This window comes from Chiloscyllium plagiosum, unplaced genomic scaffold (assembly GCF_037043375.1).
Source record: "Chiloscyllium plagiosum isolate Xiang-an unplaced genomic scaffold, Cpla_swu_hap1 HiC_scaffold_6, whole genome shotgun sequence".
NCBI classification, from domain to species: domain Eukaryota; kingdom Metazoa; phylum Chordata; class Chondrichthyes; order Orectolobiformes; family Hemiscylliidae; genus Chiloscyllium; species Chiloscyllium plagiosum.
This window is the reverse complement of record NW_028270144.1, coordinates 108,575,900-108,594,268: the sequence shown is the minus strand read 5'-3', so window position 1 is coordinate 108,594,268 and position 18,369 is coordinate 108,575,900. Positions and strand designations below refer to the sequence as shown.

The 18,369-nt window shown below is 40.7% G+C and overlaps 1 protein-coding gene and 1 long non-coding RNA gene across 2 annotated transcripts in view; one reads left to right on the top strand and one right to left on the bottom strand.

Moving 5' to 3' along the window:
* LOC148149836 (uncharacterized) overlaps positions 1-691 on the top strand; it is a 43,834-nt gene extending 43,143 nt beyond the window's left edge. The window contains exon 4 of the long non-coding RNA XR_015757478.1: positions 362-691. This is a non-coding gene — a long non-coding RNA (uncharacterized LOC148149836). The remainder of the gene's footprint in view (positions 1-361) is intronic.
* Positions 1-18,369, bottom strand: part of mgat4a (alpha-1,3-mannosyl-glycoprotein 4-beta-N-acetylglucosaminyltransferase A) — a 281,788-nt gene that overhangs the window by 247,554 nt on the left and 15,865 nt on the right. The gene's annotated exons all lie outside the window — the stretch shown is intronic.

Here is an 18,369-nt window from a genome sequence, read left to right as displayed (position 1 = left end):
GAGACTCACATCTCTTTTTTCCTTTGACCTATAAAAGGCATGACTAAAATAATACTCACATTTTCTCCCTTGAGCAAATGATCTTGTCTAAGTTTTAAAAAGAAACAGGTATAATTACCACAAGCTATATTTTTCTTCCTGAAATCACATCCAATAGAACTGTATGGAACATCAAAGGTTTATCGAAACTTTTACATTTTTACACAATTTTATGTAATATTAAAGGTGAAATTTTAACTCAAACCAAAAACTCACCCACTAGACAGAGCTACAACTGAACTCAATATTTCTATATTTGGAATGTTAATTGCTTTGTCTCCAGACTAGTTCTCAACTACTCAAATTTCTCATTCTTCTTTAGAGGAGGACTCAGGAAAAGCTTTCCTAAAGAAGAGCTCAAGCTCGAAACATTGACTCTCCTGCTCCTCGACTGCTGCCTGACTGGCTGTGCTTTTCCAGCACCACACTTTTTGACTCTGATCTCCAGTCCTCACTTTCTCCTTGATCAGAGATGTTATTACACACCCTCTGGAACAGCTGGATCTTGAACCCAGGCATCTTGGAGAGAGTCAATGGCACTGTCACAAGGGACCATAGTCCTAAAGTTGTAGTCCAAGAGTAAGGTAGATTATATCACAATACTTTTTGCTCCCCATTTGCTTTGATTTTGAACTTAATTATAAAATGCAGGTCCAGCAAATCCCTAAGCCTTTCAACCAGAAATTATCTGAACCATCTGCTTCTTATATTGAAATGGAAAGTGTCTATGCATTATGTTTGGTGCAGGATGTTAAAAGCCATTTTATCTTTAGCTTATGTTCACTTGCTATCTCTAATGCAGGTATAAGCAAAATGTTGTGCTCCTTGGAGTTTAAAGCTACGTAGTTTTCTACTCTTTAAAAAGCACTTTTGTGTAATGAACAATATCTGCAGTTGATGCTAATAGATGTGTAAAATAGATTAAATAAAAATTTGCATTAAGATCTAGCCAGAATTTGGTCCATTTTGTTGAATCCCCTTGCAATTCATTATTTTATATCAACAAAATCTATAACCAAACAATAACATAATGCACTATAAATTTAGAAGGAAAGAGCATCAAATCAGAGTTTTCAGGTATAAAGTCACTGACTTGAAGTTCAGTTTGCACATATCTTCAGAAACTCACCATACTGTGACCATCAAGTACAGAATTCAAATCTCTTAACAAGTCTTAGAGCATAGAACATTACAGTGCTGTACAGGCCCTTTGGCCCTCGATGTTGCGCTGACCTGTGGATCCAATCTGAAGCCCATCTCACCTACACTATTCCATTCTTGTCCATATACCTATCCAATGACCATTTAAATGCCCTCAACATTGGCGATTCTACTACTGTTGCAGGCCATGTGTTCCATGCCCCTACTACTCTGAGTAAAGAAACTTCCTCTGTCCTATACCCATCAGCCTGCAATTTAAAGCTATGTCCCCTTGTGCTAGCTATCACCATCTGAGGAAAAAGGCTCTCACTGCCCACCCTATCTAACCCTCTGATTATCTTATCCGTCTCAATTAAGTCACCTCTCAACCTTCTTCTCTCTGATGAAAACAGCCTCAAGGCCCGCAGCCTTTCCTCGGAAGACCTTCCCTCCACACCAGGCATTATCATAGTAAATCTCCTCTGAACCTTTTCCAAAGCTTCCACATCTTTCCTATGATGCGGTGACCAGAACTGTACACAATACTCCAAATGTGGCCGCATCAGAGTTTTGTACAGCTGCAGCATGATCTCATGGTACCGAAACTCAATCCCTCTAACAATAAAAGTTAAAAAACCTTATGCCTTCTTAAGAACCCTATCAACCTAGGTGGCAACTTTCAGGGATCTATGTACCTGTACACCAAGATCTCTCTGTTCATCTAAACTACCAAGAATCTTACCAATAGACCAGTACTCTGCATTCCTATTACTCTTTCCAAAGTGAATCACCTCACAGTTTTCCTCATTAAACTCCATTTACCACCTCTCAGCCCAGCTCTGCAGCTTATCTATGTCTGTCTGTAACCTACAACATCCTTCGTCACTATCCACAACTCTACCAATCTTAGTATCATCCGCAAATCCCATCCTTCTATGACATCATCCAGGTCATTTTTAAAAATAATAAACAACAGTGGACCGAAAACAGATCCTTGCAGTACTCCACGGATAACTGAACTCCAGGATGAACATTTCTCGTCAACCACCACCCTCTGTCTTTTTTCAGTTAGCCAATTTCTGATCCAAACCATTAAATCACCCTCAATCTCATGTCTCTGTATTTTGTGCAATAGCCTACCATAGGGAACCTTATCAAATGCCTTACTGAAACCCACATACATCACATCAACCACTGTACCCTCATCCACTGGTTTGGTCACCTTCTGAAAGAACTCAATAAGGTTTGTGAGGTACGATCTACTTTTCACATAACCATGTTGACTGTCCCTAATCAACTTATTCCTTTCTAGAGGATTATAAATCCTAACTCTTATAACCTTTTCCAACACTATTCCTGTAGACAATGATGACATAAAGATCAAAGCCAAAGGCTCAGCAATCTCATCCCTGGCTTCCTAGAGAATCCTAGGATAAATCCCATCTGGCCCAGGGAACTTATTTTTTTTTTACACTTTCCAGAATTGCTAACACCTCCTCCTTAGCACCTCAATCCCTCTAGTCAAGTAGCCTGTATCTCCGTATTCTCGTCAAACACATTGTCTTTTTCTATTGTGAATACTGATGAAAAAGTATTCAGTTAGCACTTCCCCATCTCCTCTGACTCCACACACAACATCCCACTACTATCCTTGATTGTCCCTAATCTTACTCTAGTCATTCCTTTATTCCTGATATGCCAATAGAAAGCCTTAGGGTTTTCCTTGATCCTATCCACCAACAACTTCTCATATCCCCTCCTGGCTCTTTTTAGCTCTTTAGGTCTTTTCTGGCTAACTTAAATGGGTCAGTTTTTTTTGTCCAAAGTACTTGAACTATAGCATTCCCAGTCCAATATTTGGAAAGTTAAAGTCCCCCCATAACAACTACCCTGTCACTCTCGCTCCTAATGAGGATCATCTTTTCTATCCTATCCTCTACATCTCTGGAACTATATGGAGGCCAAAGAAAACCCCCAACAGGGTAACCTCTCCTTTCCTGTTTCTAATCTCAGCCCATACTACCTCATTAGATGAGTCCTCAAAAGTCCTTTCTGCAACTGTAATACTGTCCTTGACTAACAATGCCACACCACCCCCTCTTTTACCATTTTCTCTGCTCTTATTGAAACATCTAAATCCCAAAACCTGCAATAACCATTCCTGTCCCTGAAATGGCCACAACATTGAAATCCCAGATACCAAAGTAATCTTAACTATGTACTACAGATGGCTGACATCTATTGCTTGTTCATGATGCCATGTTTGATTAGCTCAACACATGCTTTTCTTTTAGATATTAACCCATGATTTTGGATGTACTGCTTCACTAATAAAAAGAAAAAAAAACACTTAAACAGCAGGTGGAAAACTACAATGGAAAGGTCAGTGGAAATAGAAGATTAGTTTTGTGATAATCTATCCTGAACCTCAATCTTAATTCAACAAAATTCTCTTCAAGATTGCTCACAAGAGCCTGGTTTACTACCTCTAGCTTTCATGTTAGGCTTTGAGCATAAAGTTGCACATTCCGTTACAGCAGACTCACCACCCAATGTTTGCAAAAGAAAGCACCTTATAATTTTTTAAATGTGGTAACATTTGTTATTATCTAGTGTCATCTGTCTGAAGCAAAATGGAACAAGGTAACTGCTGATAATCTTATGATAACTGGAGGTAAATGGGTGAGTACATGGCGTGAGGTGAGGCGAGGCGAGGTGGGTTTGACTGAGACTGTCTTGTGATGCAGAGTTATGCCAACAGCAGGAGTTCAATTCCTGCATCGTCTGAGGTTACCATGAATGACTCTCATCAACCTCTCCCATTACCTCAGATGTGGTGACCCTCAGGTTAAACAACCAGTCTTCTCTCTGTCATGAGACAACAGATCTGTAGTCTGGTAAGACTATGGTGACTTTATTGGGAACCAGTAATCAGTGGGGTTGGAGTTGGTTTTGTGAGAGTTCAAATAGAAACAATATGCCTGGTCTCTGTCCAACAAATCTTTAGCCAATTGTTAACCTTGTTCGGAAAAGTAAGTGGCAGCATGAACCCATTGCACTTACAGCAATGTGCAACAGAAATCAAAAATCAGTATCCTTAATAGAGCTTCACACGCACTATACAAATTCACACCACACTAACAATATCTCCATGAGCTAAAGGGCTTAAACCTTTTTAACTTTCTTTTTCTAGATGACTTGCTGAAATTCATTTATTTGTTGACCCTCCCAACTAAAATTGGTCAACATTGAATATTGGACCATTTGGTAGAAAAAAGAACATGCTATTTGACTCATATTTAATTTTCTATTTGTTTAAAATAAACATTTTCTTGTATGTTACGTCAGGAATGCTTCCTGTTTTGTTGCTTTTTTGTAATATTTATGGTGTTTTTGTTCAGATTACTGCTTTTTGTGCTGCTGCAAATGAGAGGCATCAGTCTCCTGTTCAGCTTTTATGTGGCTACTTGCTGCTGATGAACCAGGAAAGGTGCAGTGTGGACTAGGTAACAGCAAGCATTAAGGACTGGAGTCCAGTATCCCGAGGGCAGAGGTACAATGTAGGAAACTGGACAGTAGTGAACCCTCTCTACACCCAGTGGGGCAGATCACAAATCCACAGATGATCACGTGAATGACATGTCGGTCCTTACGTCTGAAATGTCGATTCTCCTGCTCCACTGAAACTGCTGTGCTTTTCCAGCACCGCACTCTCGACTATGATCTCCAGCATCTGCAGTCCTCACTAATCTCTACATCCCTCCAATTCCTATTCCCTCCTTTCCTATTCATGTGGACCTAGTCCACATCCAAATGTCAAATGGCATAAGCACTGACATGTCATTCACACGATCATCTGTGGATTTGTGATCTGCCCTAATGGGTGTAGAGAGGGTTCACTACTGTCTAGTTTCCTACATTGCACCTCTGCCCTCAGGATACTGGACTCTAGTCCTTAATGCTTGATGCCATCTAAATGTCTTTTAAACATAGTTGTACCTGCATCCTCCACCACTTCAGGAAGTTCATTCCACACTCACTCCATCTTCTGAGTAAAAAACTTGCCTAGTCTTTTTTGAATCTCTCTCAGCTCAGCTTAAAAATGTGCGCCCTAGTCTTGAAATATCCCATCGTAGAGAAAAGATAACTACCATCAACTCTATCTATACTTCTTATTATTTTATAAACTTCTATCAGGTCACCTCTGAGAATCCAGTGTAAAAATTCCCAACCCATCCAGCCTTCCTTTATAACTCAAAACTTCCAGATCCGGAAACACCCTGATAAATCTCTTCTTGAACTCTCTCAGCAAAAGTATTCCTATTTACAGTATGGCAATAATTTATAACCATGGTTTTCCAATTTTAGGAGTGGGGATAGTCTGCTTACTTAAAGAAAATTTGCAACTGCCCTGCAGGAGCTGAGAACAGGCTTACCTCAAAAGAAAATATGGAATTGTACATGTATTCCTAACACAGACCAATATTCATTTGCTTTCTTCTTTCTACAAGAATAGGATGCACACTTCCTGGGAGTGTTCATTTCTAAAACAAGCTGTCGTCACTCCCAAATTCTGAATGAAGTCCAACTCAAACCCCAGAACTTTCCCATGTTATCTCTTCTGTGATAAGTTATTTAGATATTCCATTTAAGTAGGGAAAAACTTTCTATTTATAGATAACATGGTTACCATCACAGTCCTGATGAAGGGCTTATGCCTGAAAAGTCAATTTTCCTGCTCCTCGGATGCTGCCTGACCTGCTGTGCTTTTCCAGCACCACACTCTCGACTCTGAGCTCCAGCATCTGCAGTCCTCACTTTCTCCTACCGTCACAGTAACCAAGCAACAACGCATACTTTGTTGAATTACAAATACATGTAACACTGGAAGAGAGTTTATAAAAAGAGTAGAAAATTGTGGAAATACACATCAGGGATCAAATTTTGGAAAGCAGGTCAAATTAATGGGAAAAAAATAGCTCAATAGATGCAATTTTTTTTCTTTCATCCAAAATGTATTGACTGGTCTGTACTGTACAGTTAACATTTCCAATATTTTAATACTGTTTCCCAAAGTTCATATTTTAATTTGCACTAAATCCATGCCTGCTTCAAAACACATACAAATATTACATCTGAACCAGATCAGTTGCATGTAAAGCATCTAACTTGTAAAATTGACATTTCTGTACTCCTACCTTCAGGCAATATGATTGTCAAATGCAAGTAGATCTTCTAGATATTTTCTGATCAACCCAATTCAGAGATATTAACACACACCTCTGGAACATATAGGACTTGATCCCATGCCTCCGGTCTCAATGACAGGAGCGTACAACCGTGCCACAAGTGTCCTTTTAAAGCAGATTCTCGAACTTTCTAATCAATTGGTTCAGAGATGCTATCATACCCCTCTGGAACAGAACACAATTTCAACTTGGACGTCGTGGGCCAGAGGTAGGAAAATTACCACTGTACCACAAGAGCCCAAAGTAAGCTTTCCAAGGACTTAAGTGTTAATTTCAAACAAAATGTTAAAAATCACACAACACCAGGTTTAATTGGAAGCAAACTAGCTTTCGGAGTGTCGCTCCTTCATCAGGTGGTCCAAAAGCTAGCGCTTGCAATTAAACCTGTTAGACTATAACCTGGTGTTGTGTGATTTTTAACTTTGTACACCCCAGTCCAACACCGGCATCTCCAAACCATTCAAACAATTGTGCTTTCAAATCAGCAACTAAAAATTCCCCAGAGAAAGGAGAGGTAATGCAACATCAAATTAAAAGCTACTGAAATGCTTATCTTTCTTACTGATAAGAAAAAAGATTACATTCTAAGATATCTGGAATAAATGCTTGATAATAAATTATGATTTCTGGGGCATAGCCCTCTGCAGGTAGAATGCAATTTACATGGTTCTCAAAAGGCACTCAGGATCAGCAAACATATACCTTTCAAGATCATGATTTGGAGATGCCGGTGTTGGACTAGGGTGAACAAAGTTAATAATCACACCACACCAGGTTATAGTCCAACAGGTTTATTTGGAAGCATGAGTTTTCAGAGTGCTGCTCCTTCATCAGGTGGTTGTGGTGTATAAGATCGTAAGACACAGAGTTTATAGCAAAAGTTCACAGTGTGATGTAACTGAAATTATACATTGAAAAAGACCTGGCTTGTTTAAGTCTCTCATCTTTTAGAATGACTGTGTTGGTTTCAGTTCTTTCATATGTAAATCGCAGAACATTTTTAAAGTTATATTCTCAAGTGAACTTTAACAATTGCTGTCATGTTGGCCCATATAATGTATCGAAGGTGTGAGCTGTCCTGTGTGAGACTCTGTGTCACAATGGTCAGACTGATTCTAACCCAAAAAAAAACAGATTAACAGAATCTTACATGGATTCATGTAGTTTTTGAGCAAAATAAAATGTAATTCTACAAGTACAAATTCACCTCACAAACTTATATGTGGATATGATTAGATTAGATTACTTAGTGTGGAAACAGGCCCTTCAGCCCAACAAATCCACACCAACCCGCCGAAGCGCAACCCACCCAGACCCATTCCCCTACATTTACTCCTTCACCTAACAGTATGGCAATTTAGCACGGCCAATTCACCTAACCTGCAGATTTTTGGACTGCGGAGGAAACCGGAGCACCCGTAGGAAACCCACGCAGACACGGGGAGAATGTGCAAACTCCACACTGTTGCCTGAGGCAGGAATTGACCCCGGGTCTCTGGCGCTGAGAGGCAGCAGTGCTAACCACTATGCCGCCCATTTTTTTAGACCTTCCCTCCAGACCAGGCAACATCCTGGTAAATCTCCTCTGCACCTTTTCCAATGATTAGATATGTGCATGTGGGTGTGTGTGTGCGCGTGTATGTTGGGGGGGGGGGTGTTTATGAGTGTCTGTGAGAGACTGTGCGCATGTTTGTGAGCAGGAGTGTAAAGGGGAAAAAGTCTGAGAGGCTGTGTGTGTGCATGTGAGTGAGGGAATGTATGTGTGAGTATATTGAGAGAGAGCTTGCGTACAAGAGAGAGTGTGTGTGTGTATGTGTGTGTGTGTGTCTGTAGGAGTGTGTGTGTATGTGTGTGTAAAAGAGCATCTGAATCTGTACATGTGCGCCTGTCTGTGCGTGTAGTGCAGTGGGGTCACCTGTAGTGTGACATGAACCAAAGGTCCCAGTTGAGGTCATCACCATGGGTACTCCTTTCTGGGTAGTTCGCTGGTTGTAACACAATCAGTTTTAAGGCCTTTAGATCTGCAATAGCGCCAGGGCTCAAACTCTGATGTTATCATGAGCTCTACGTTTGGCACAGCAACCATCCAAAATTAAATATATTACATTCCAAGAACTTTTAAAAAACAACTTATTTAAGCAAACAATGTGGATGATAATATAGGGGAGTAGATAGTTCAAAATGATGTGGAACACATTCCTGCTCAATAGACCACAAATTGCTCTATCACAAAGCAAAATGGACCTTAGTATAAATCTTCTTCTTGAACGAAATATTATAGAAACATCAATAACACTGCACAGATAGCAACAAATTGGAATGCACATAGACCACTTCACAGTGAGGCAGTTTTAAATTGCTAAGGGATTGCAATAGAGCATTAAGCCACAGCTTGCAGATGGACATCACAGAAAGGTGATAGCCAACTAGACAACGTGATCCAATTCATGCATGAATACATGGACTGCATCTCATTACTGTCCTATGGAGCAAGATAATCTGAAGTGGCAAGGCATTCAACTGAACATAAACTGCAATATTTAGAATGCATAACAGATTGGACAGAAATCAAAAGCATAACACACGGTTAGAGACAGACAAGAAAAATAAAACCCCAATGGTGTCACTTTAAAACAATGCTGAAACAGAATCAACAAGTCATAACACGAACACCATTATAACAGTTTAAGGATCTGTGACAAGAGTTGAAAGCCATGATCCTTTATGCATCATCTGATATGAGCCATCCTGGCTTTGTACATATGGCAAATAATGCGACAGGGATTGAAGGAACAAGATGACAGAATCGTACACCTCTCCTTCTGTTCAGCATTGTAGTGTAATAACACACAATGACATTATTACATTATTCACCAAAGCAAGTCTTAATTCAAAGGCTAAATATCAAATCAGTTACAGCAACTTGTATAAATACAACGTTCACAGTAGGCATAAATAAAAGTCTAGGAAGGTTGTAGAGCAAATAGAGCACACTAAGAAAAGAGCAGCTCATGATTAAATTCAGCTCAATGCGAGTCATACAGCATAAAAATGGGCCCTTCAGCCCACCAGTTCTATGCTGACCAACAAACACCAAGTTACACAAATCCTACTTACCCACACTTGGTCCATAGCATACTATGGCCTGGAATGCTAAGTGCTCATCCAGATGCTTTTTAAATGTTGTGAGAGTACCTGACTCCATCATCCTCTCAGGCAGCATGTTCCACATTTCTAACACCCTCTGGTGAAAAAACATTTTCTCAGATTGTCTCTAAACCACTTACTCCTTACCTGAAACTTGTACCCCTTGGTCTCAGAAATGGAGAAAAGATTCTTACAATCTACCCTGTCTGTGCCTCTCATTATTGTGTCTCCCTCAATCAGATCACCCTCAGACTCCTTTGCTCCAAGGAAAATAAACTCAGTCTATCCGGTCTCTCCTTAGAGCTGAGACTTTCCATGCCTCCCAGAGCAAACCTCCACCCTTGGAGACTTATGCACCTTTATTCCCACTAAAACATCTAATACCTCCTTCTTATAAACGTTAAGATGCTCTAGAGCCTCACCATCCAACTGAAACCCCCGTGTACAATGTATAAGGTTCTTGACCAAAGTCCCTGCCACTGGTTGGAGAAACATAGAAAATAGGAGCAGGAGTAGGCCGTTCAGTCCTTCCTGCCTGCTCCACCATTCAACATGATCATGACTGATCATCCAGCTCAGTTTCCTGTTCCCACTTTATCCCCATACTCTTTGATTCCTATAGACCCAGGAACTATGTCTAACACCTTCTTGAAAACAATCGATGTTCTGGCCTTTCTGTGATAGAAAATTCCACAGGCTCACCACTCTCCAAGTAAAAAGAAAAAATTCTCCCCATCTCAATCCTATGTGGAAGACCGATGGGAGACCCCTATCATTTCTGTGCTAGAGGCCTGAACAAGTGAAATGTCCCATCAAGCACTTAGTTGATTAGTATTGGGCTCTCCCTGGGATTTAGGGCAACTAGTGGCATAAACTCTATGTACCATAAGCTGCCAGCGAATCAGAAGCTGGCTGACCTGCCTTACCAGCAGTACCAATGGGATCAGATGCTGCTGTCAGCAACATAGTAAAAGGATTCATTAGGGATCACTATTGGATCCTTGGACTTAGGGCAGTGAGGGTGGGGACCACAGAGGGATTGGAGACAAGGGAAAATTATGGCTTACAGAGCCCATGTCCACCATTCCCAAGATTGAGCCACTTGATAGTGTCCTTGGCAGCAAGACATCCCCCCGCAACCACTATATCTCCAACCAGCCATGGGACTGCCTGCTGAGGGCATAAGAAAGCGGAGCAGCTCCCATTTAACCCTTGAGCCCACCACTAAACTTCTGCGGATAAATGGTGTAATTGGTGAAGCTAATTGACATCCCACAGTGAGCAAATGGGACTCCTACAGCGGTCTCCTTCCCAACTCTGACTGAATCATGAGAGGTTTTCCTTTGCCAAGAGACTGGTCCATAGCCCCTCCTGCAATTAAGCGAGTGCAGCCACCATATATTTTGACAGTTTGGGCTCAATTCCATCCATAGAGTCATCGAGATGTATGACAGAAAGAACTGCAGGTGCTGGAGAGTCAGTGTCGAAAAATGTGGTACAGGAAAGGCACAGCAGGAGCAGGAGATTGAAGGGCTTATGCCCAAAACATTGACTCTCCTGCTCCTCGGATGCTGCCTGACCTGCTATGTTTTTCCAACACTACAATTTTTGACTCAGAGATTTATGGCATGGAAACAGTACCTTCGGCCCAATTTGTCCATGCTGACCAGATATCTTAAATAAATCTGGTTCCATTTGCCAGCACTTGGCCCATATCCCTCTAAACCCTTCCTATTCATATAACCATCCAAATATCTTTTAAATGTTATAATTGTATCTGCCTGCACTACTTCCTCTGGCAGCACATTCCATACACGCACCATCTGCATGAAAATGTTGCCCCTTGGATTCCTTTTAAATCTTTCTCCACTCACCTTAAACCTATGCTCTCCAATTTTGGACTCCTCTACCCTGGAAAAAAAGACTTTGGCTATTCACCCTATACATTGCCCTAATTATGAATCATCCCATCAACTGAGATGTTACCAAAAAAGGAAGACATGGTATTCATATCCATCATATTCTTCACAGACCTCCAATTCAAACACTTGAAGAAAAATAATCTTCCCAGTTCTATCTTGTATAATTAACAGCCATATTATATTCAAGGTTAAATACTTTGATTGAACACATTTGTTATTTGCAACTAACATGGATTCTCCTGGTGTTGGACACAGAATTCAAGAGTATGCTACTGTAAGCAGTGTACATTTGCTTAAATCAGACTGTCCTTGTAGGATACTCACGACTTCACCATATAAGCTGGCAGCTAAGTTGGCAGGGTATTTATGGTCATAGGTAGCCAGGATATGTTGTGATTAAACAAGACACCTGACTGGCCTGGTAAGTGAATGATAAGTGTTGAGGAAAATATTGGTTGCAAAAAATAAGCAATTCATATAAATAGCCACTCCCAGATTTATCTTAATAAAAATGATGCAATGACAGGATGTTAGTGATGAAACTTTCAGTTGCACAGAACAGAAAAACAGCTGAAAAGCAAATCCATTAAGATCAAAGGAAAGAGCATTCTTGTCACTCATCCTGCCTCACTGCTGCCAAAGTTCGGCAGTTTTATCAATCATTGATGCATCCACTAGATTGCAAAAGATTGTGGCACTAGAACCCATTGCGTCAGGTAGCAATGTGAATTTATTTACAATCAGCCCAGCTCTTTCCTGTAGCCTTCCCCTGATAGGAAGCAGCTGACACTGCAGGGTGGTTAAAAGGAAGTGAGTAAGCGGTAAGCACACCGTTGCTACTCTGCTTTTCCTTCACTATCAGCCAGTTGCAGGGAACACCAGATAATAAGTGGTGTTTTGGAAGGAAAGGAAAGTTAACCAGAGAGATCCACTCAAATTTCACCTTTTGTGGCTCAAATCCACCAGAGATATCTTTTAAAAATTGTGTTCTGATCACCTCTTTAAAAAAAAAGACAACTTGTTTGAGGTTTAAAAGGTAAAATATTTTTTTTTAAAAGTTATGCCACAGAATACATACAAATGTCAATTCCTTTCCCATTCGTGCATTAAATAGAAAGGAGAGTAACGAACGTGTCTGTTGTTTGGAGATGAGAGTTTTGAAGACTAATCTGATTGGAGCATTGGATTGTTAAAGCCCACATCATTTCAAATGAAGAAAAAATTAATAACACTTAAGATTATTTAAATATACAATGCCTTAACCAGAGTCAGCATGACTGGTTTAAACTTTAAACAAAGCTTGTCAGTTGACTGTCAGTCATCATCAACTGGCACATTCTCCATGGCAATGCCTCTACTGGAGTTTACTTGCTAACAAATCAACAATCTTATCTCATTTGATATTAATGTTGTTCTCCCTTTAAGTTGATTTATTTTGTCCCAATGAAAAGCTTCAGAAAAATGTGCCTTTTTCAGCAATATTCAGCTCTGCACTACTAAATGATCATTTTTCACTCTATCTCATTGGCAACTAAGTACTTTGGAACACACTGGGGTTATGCGAGCATTTGTATAAACTCAAGACTTCCTTGTGTATATTCCATGACCAGATTCACTCACTCATTGTGGTTAGTGTTCTATTTCCCTGGGGCAGTAGTACTTGACCTGCCAAAAAAGCCAGATTAAAACTGTCATTTACATGTACTGTACTATAATGTCTCAGACAGACATTGTTCAACTACAATACCATTATACATTAAAGTGTGAAACCTGGCAAAAGTTAGCTTTTAATCTACTTTGTCGTTACATACTCAAAATTTGGTTATCACTCCTTCTCCATTTCCTTTCTCATTTCTTCCTCTGTCCATTTCCCATCATATAAAGGAAGCACAAACGACTGCTACACTTTAATTTCCAGCATTCTAACACTGCTTCCAGTCAAGATAACAATTTACTTGAAATTCTTCTATACTGTAATTATGGCTTAAATACCGTCTATAACATTGGTGAGACAAATGTTGATTAGGGTAATTGCTTTACTGAACACACCATCTACAAGTGCAATCCAAAGTTTCTGGCTATTCATCAATTGAGCTTTCCATTCCCTTGCAGATCTGACCTCTACCTTTCAAACTCATCCAGTAAAGCTCATCACAATCTCAGGGAACAGTACCTCCTTTTGCTACAACTCAACAATTTGCCTTCAAGTCCTTTGACTTGAACTTTGGCTTTAACATCTTCAGACCTTGACCATCACTACCATTTGCTCTATCACAGGAGGTCAGTTGATGTAGTATGGATGCCACAGTGCTGCTGGAAATGGGTGTGATGTGGCCTGGTAGTTTGGATATTGATTTCTGATGGATGCACAGCTGGCTGACTGACTTACATGTGAACACTTAAAAACATGGAAATTAGGAGCAGGAGTCAATCATTTGACCCCTTGAGCCTGCTCCTCCATTCCAAATAATCATGGTTGATTCTCGATGGCAATGCCATATTCTTGTTTTTGCTATAAACCCTTGATGCCTTTAATCTCTTAAAAAAGGTTACCAATCTCTTTCTCAAATATACACAGAGACCTGGCCACCACAGCAAATTCCATAGGCTAACCACCGTTTGAGTGAAGAAATGCTTCCTCATCTCAGTCTTAAATGGTCCACTCCTTTTCCTAAGACTCTCCAACCAGCGAATACTTCCTCCTTGAATCTAGTCTATCCATCACTGTTAGAAGTTTACATATTTCTAATCAGATGTCCTCTCATTCTCTTAAACTCAAGTGAATACAGGCTCAGTTGGACCAACTCTCCTCATAGGAAAAGCTTGCTATCTCCAGTATCAACCTAGTGAACCTTTGCTGCACTCCCACTATTGCCAGTATATCCTTTGTTTAGCAGGGAGACCAAAACCGCACATAATGCTTAAGTTGCAGTCTTATCAAAGTGCTGTATAACTGCAATGAGCCATCCCTACTTCAGAACTCAAATCTCCTTGCACAAATGCCAACATACCATGTGCCTTTCTAATTGGTTGCTATACCTGCCTGTTTGCTTTCACTGACCTGTTAATGAAGACACCCGGATCCCTATGTACATTCACATTTCCCAATTTGCTAACTTCAAGAGCACACAGACATTACATGTTTGAGTTCTGAACAGTCACACAATCATAGAATCGCTACAGTATAGCAGCAGGCCATTCAGTCCATCAAGCGGCAACATTTTCACGCAGAGGGTGGAACACGTATGGAATAAGCTGCCAGAGGAAGTGGTGGAGGTTGGTACAATTGCGACATTTAAAAAGGTATCTGGATGTGTATATGAATAGCACGGGGTTAGAGGGATATGGGCCGGGTACTGGCAGGTGGGACTAGAATGGGTTGGGATAACTGGTTGGCATGGACAAGTTGGACCAAAGCGTCTGTTTCCGTACTGTACATCTCTATGACTCTATGACCCTCCAAAAAGCATCCCAACCAGACTCACCCCTTACCCTATCCCTGTAATCCTGCATTTCTCATGACTAACCCACCTAGCCTGCACATCCCTGGACACAATGAGTAATTTAGCACAGCCAAACTGTGGGTCAGTTTAAGCAAGAGAAAAGCTGCATATATATGGCAAATGTTCTGCTTTCACAAATACCTGCAGTTCTATGTATGAAAGATTCAAACTTTCCATTGGTGAATTTACTTCTTAGCAACAGAAAACTTCGAAGGTAATGGATAAATCTTCCATACAGTTAATTAGCGATGGCTCAGTGGTTAGTCATGTTGCCTCACAGCACCAGGTTTGATTTCGGCCTCGGGCAACTGTCTGTGTGGAGTTTGCACATTCTCTCCATGTGTTTCCTTCGGTTGCTCTAGTTTCCTCCCACAGTCCAAAGATCAGGTGGCTTCACCATAATAAATTCCCACAGTGACCAGGAATGTGTAAGCTGGGTAGATTAGCCACGGGGAATGCAGAGTTACAAGCATAGGGTAAATGAGTTGCGTCTGGGTGGGATGGTCTTCAGAGGGTTGTTGTGGACTCGATGGGCCAAATGGCCTGTTTCCACACAGTAGGGAAGCTATGAAATTCTACAAAAATTGACTGCGAGGTACAAGTTTGTCAAAGCATTGGATTGGATGAATGACAAAGAACCAACTCTAAAAAGCAATAAGTGGAAACAATGTTAAGTAGAAAGATGCAGTTTTGTTGAAATGACTTGTTCTATGAATAGAAAGCGAAGCACCTATTTGGAATTTCAGACAATAGGAGTTGTTCAAACTGTGTCCCCTTTGTCTGCCAAATATTAAATAATGAATTTGATGTTAATCCCTGATTAAACCATTTGTAAGTAAGTCATGATAATGAATAACATGTCACAGGGAGGTACAGAAAACTCTTAGAAAAAATGTATAGAATTCAACACCATTATACTACAGCGTCAAAACCTTATATGGATTCAGAAGTCCATCATGGCATCTTTCTAGTTTGTGGTATCCACTTGTCAACCCACATAAACAGCAGCTCTGCATGTTACATGAGCAGCGCTGGCAGTGGTGTGACTTGCCTTTCATCACTAAATATTCTGTGGTAAAATCTGTGCCTAATTAATGCTCAGAGCTCAATGAAAGTTCAACCACCGAGTTTGTCTTTGGAAGTTATGGGTTTTGAAGGTGACTGCAGCCTTCACTGTCAAAGTCTTGTGAATGATCCTGTTTCCTGGCTGAGAGAAACAGAATCTGAGCGGGCTCATGACAGAGCTCTTTTCAAGTTGCTGGACTCCATTCCCAAAGAATGGATCCAATGTAAAATTTCCAGCAAAGTCAGGAATAGTAGGAGCTTGTTTTCTGACAGAGCTGAGAGCTAATTGACCAACTCCAATTGGAAACCTGTAAACGGGCCATGGATTCAATTCCTCCATGGTCTGGGGGCTAAATTCCTGCGACTGTGTTGCGTTCTTTTCTGGCCTGACTGCTCCGTTAAGTTGCAACCATTTCAATTCTGGTATTTTTTGGTCCCAGGACACAAATAAAATCTATTTGCAGCCACACTTTTTAAAAATATTTGTGTTACCAACTATAGCTTCATGAATATGCAGTATAGAATAAATTAGAATTCACTAGCACAAATCAAAATAATTTCATGGGTGAAGTGGAAAACAAAATTAACACATTCTTTTTCTGCCCCAAAGACTCAGCTACTTCAACACAAAACACTTCCTTCTTCCAGAGTGCTATTATGCAGCACTGCAAAGTAAATTACATGCTCAGATCAATACATTGAAAATGGTGTGCAGAACAAAACTTTAGCAACTGGTGTTCTCAGTCCAAATCCATAAATTTTTGGCATATCTGGCTGGAGGAAGATATCACACTGCTTTAAGAGACAGGCAACTTCAGTGAATCTTACAAAGTTCCCCAAATGGTTTCAAATTCTCTGGTTTATTATCTGCAGCCAGGCAATTCTCTCCCTTTCCAAGTACTTGATTTGATTTGATTTATTCGATTCTCTACAGTGTGGAAACAGGCCCTTCGGCCCACCAAGTCCACACCGACCCTCTGAAGAGTAACCCACCCAGACCCATTTCCCTCTGACTAATGCTATGAGCAGTTTAACATGGTCAAGTCACCTGCACATCTTTGGAATTTGGGAGGGAAATGGAGCAAACCCACGAAGACACAGGGAGAATGTGCAAACTCCACACGGACAGTTGCCAGAGGCTAGAATCGAATTTGGGACCCTGGTACTGTGAGGCAGCAGTGCTAATCACTGAGCCTCTGTGCCACCCATCATTGCCACATGTACTAAAATACAGTGAAAAGTATTGTTTTGAGTGCTGTCAGGCAAATCATGCATTAGTACGTCAGCGTAATAGAACAGAACGCAGGACATAGTGTTATAGCTACACAGAAGGTGCAGAGAAAGAATAACTTTAATATATGAGGTCTGTTCAAACATCTGATAACAGCTGGGAAGTAGCTGTTCTTGAATCAGTTGACATGTGTTTGGTAATTTACCAATGAACCTGCAGATACACTACCCCAGATCACCGCCCCAACCATCACGCGGACCCCAGCAAGCAGCAATGGATGAAGGACCTTCACAAGGCAGAAAATGCCCAAAAAATCATTGAGGCCAGAGGAAGTGATGAGGCAGTAACATCTTGGTCAGATATCTTGGTTGCAAGGGTATCTTAAAAGAACAGTGAGGTGGAGACAGACCTCCAAGGCCATAGGACCTGGACAGCTTATGGGCCAGACATTAGAGATGGAGGAATGCAGGTTACAGGCTGGAAGAATTTAACAATTAGTCTCTCTACCAAGCTTGTTATTGTTTCATCTCTTCTGGAATGCTTTTAATTTGTGTCATAGTAAAAGGCCATCAGCCCATTAGACCAGACAATCACAGAATTGTTGTAGAACAGAAGGTTGCCATTTGACCCATCATGCCTGCACAGGCTGTTCCATTAAGCAACATTGCCCAATGCAAATCTGTTTTTTCTCTAAACTCTTGCACATTACTTCAATGCAAATGATCATCCAATGCCCTCTTAAATGCCTCAATTGGATCTACTTCTATTACATTCCCAATCAGTGCATTCTTTACCCAATCTTCTCACTGGGTGAAAAAAGTCTTGCATCGCCCTCACTTCTTTTGCACATCACTTTAAATTTATGGTTTATTTTGCTGTTCCTTTAAAAGCAGGAATCCTTATGCAACTACTTTTGCATAACATCAAGGCAGAACACTGTTAAAACTAGAACAATTTTCCACAATCAGGGATGAGGATGTTGAGCTAATTTTGTCCTTTGCTGGCAGGAAGATACCGAGGACAACCAGGGTATCCGGATTGCCTGGGAGATCAGTAAACTTCACACAGGCTGG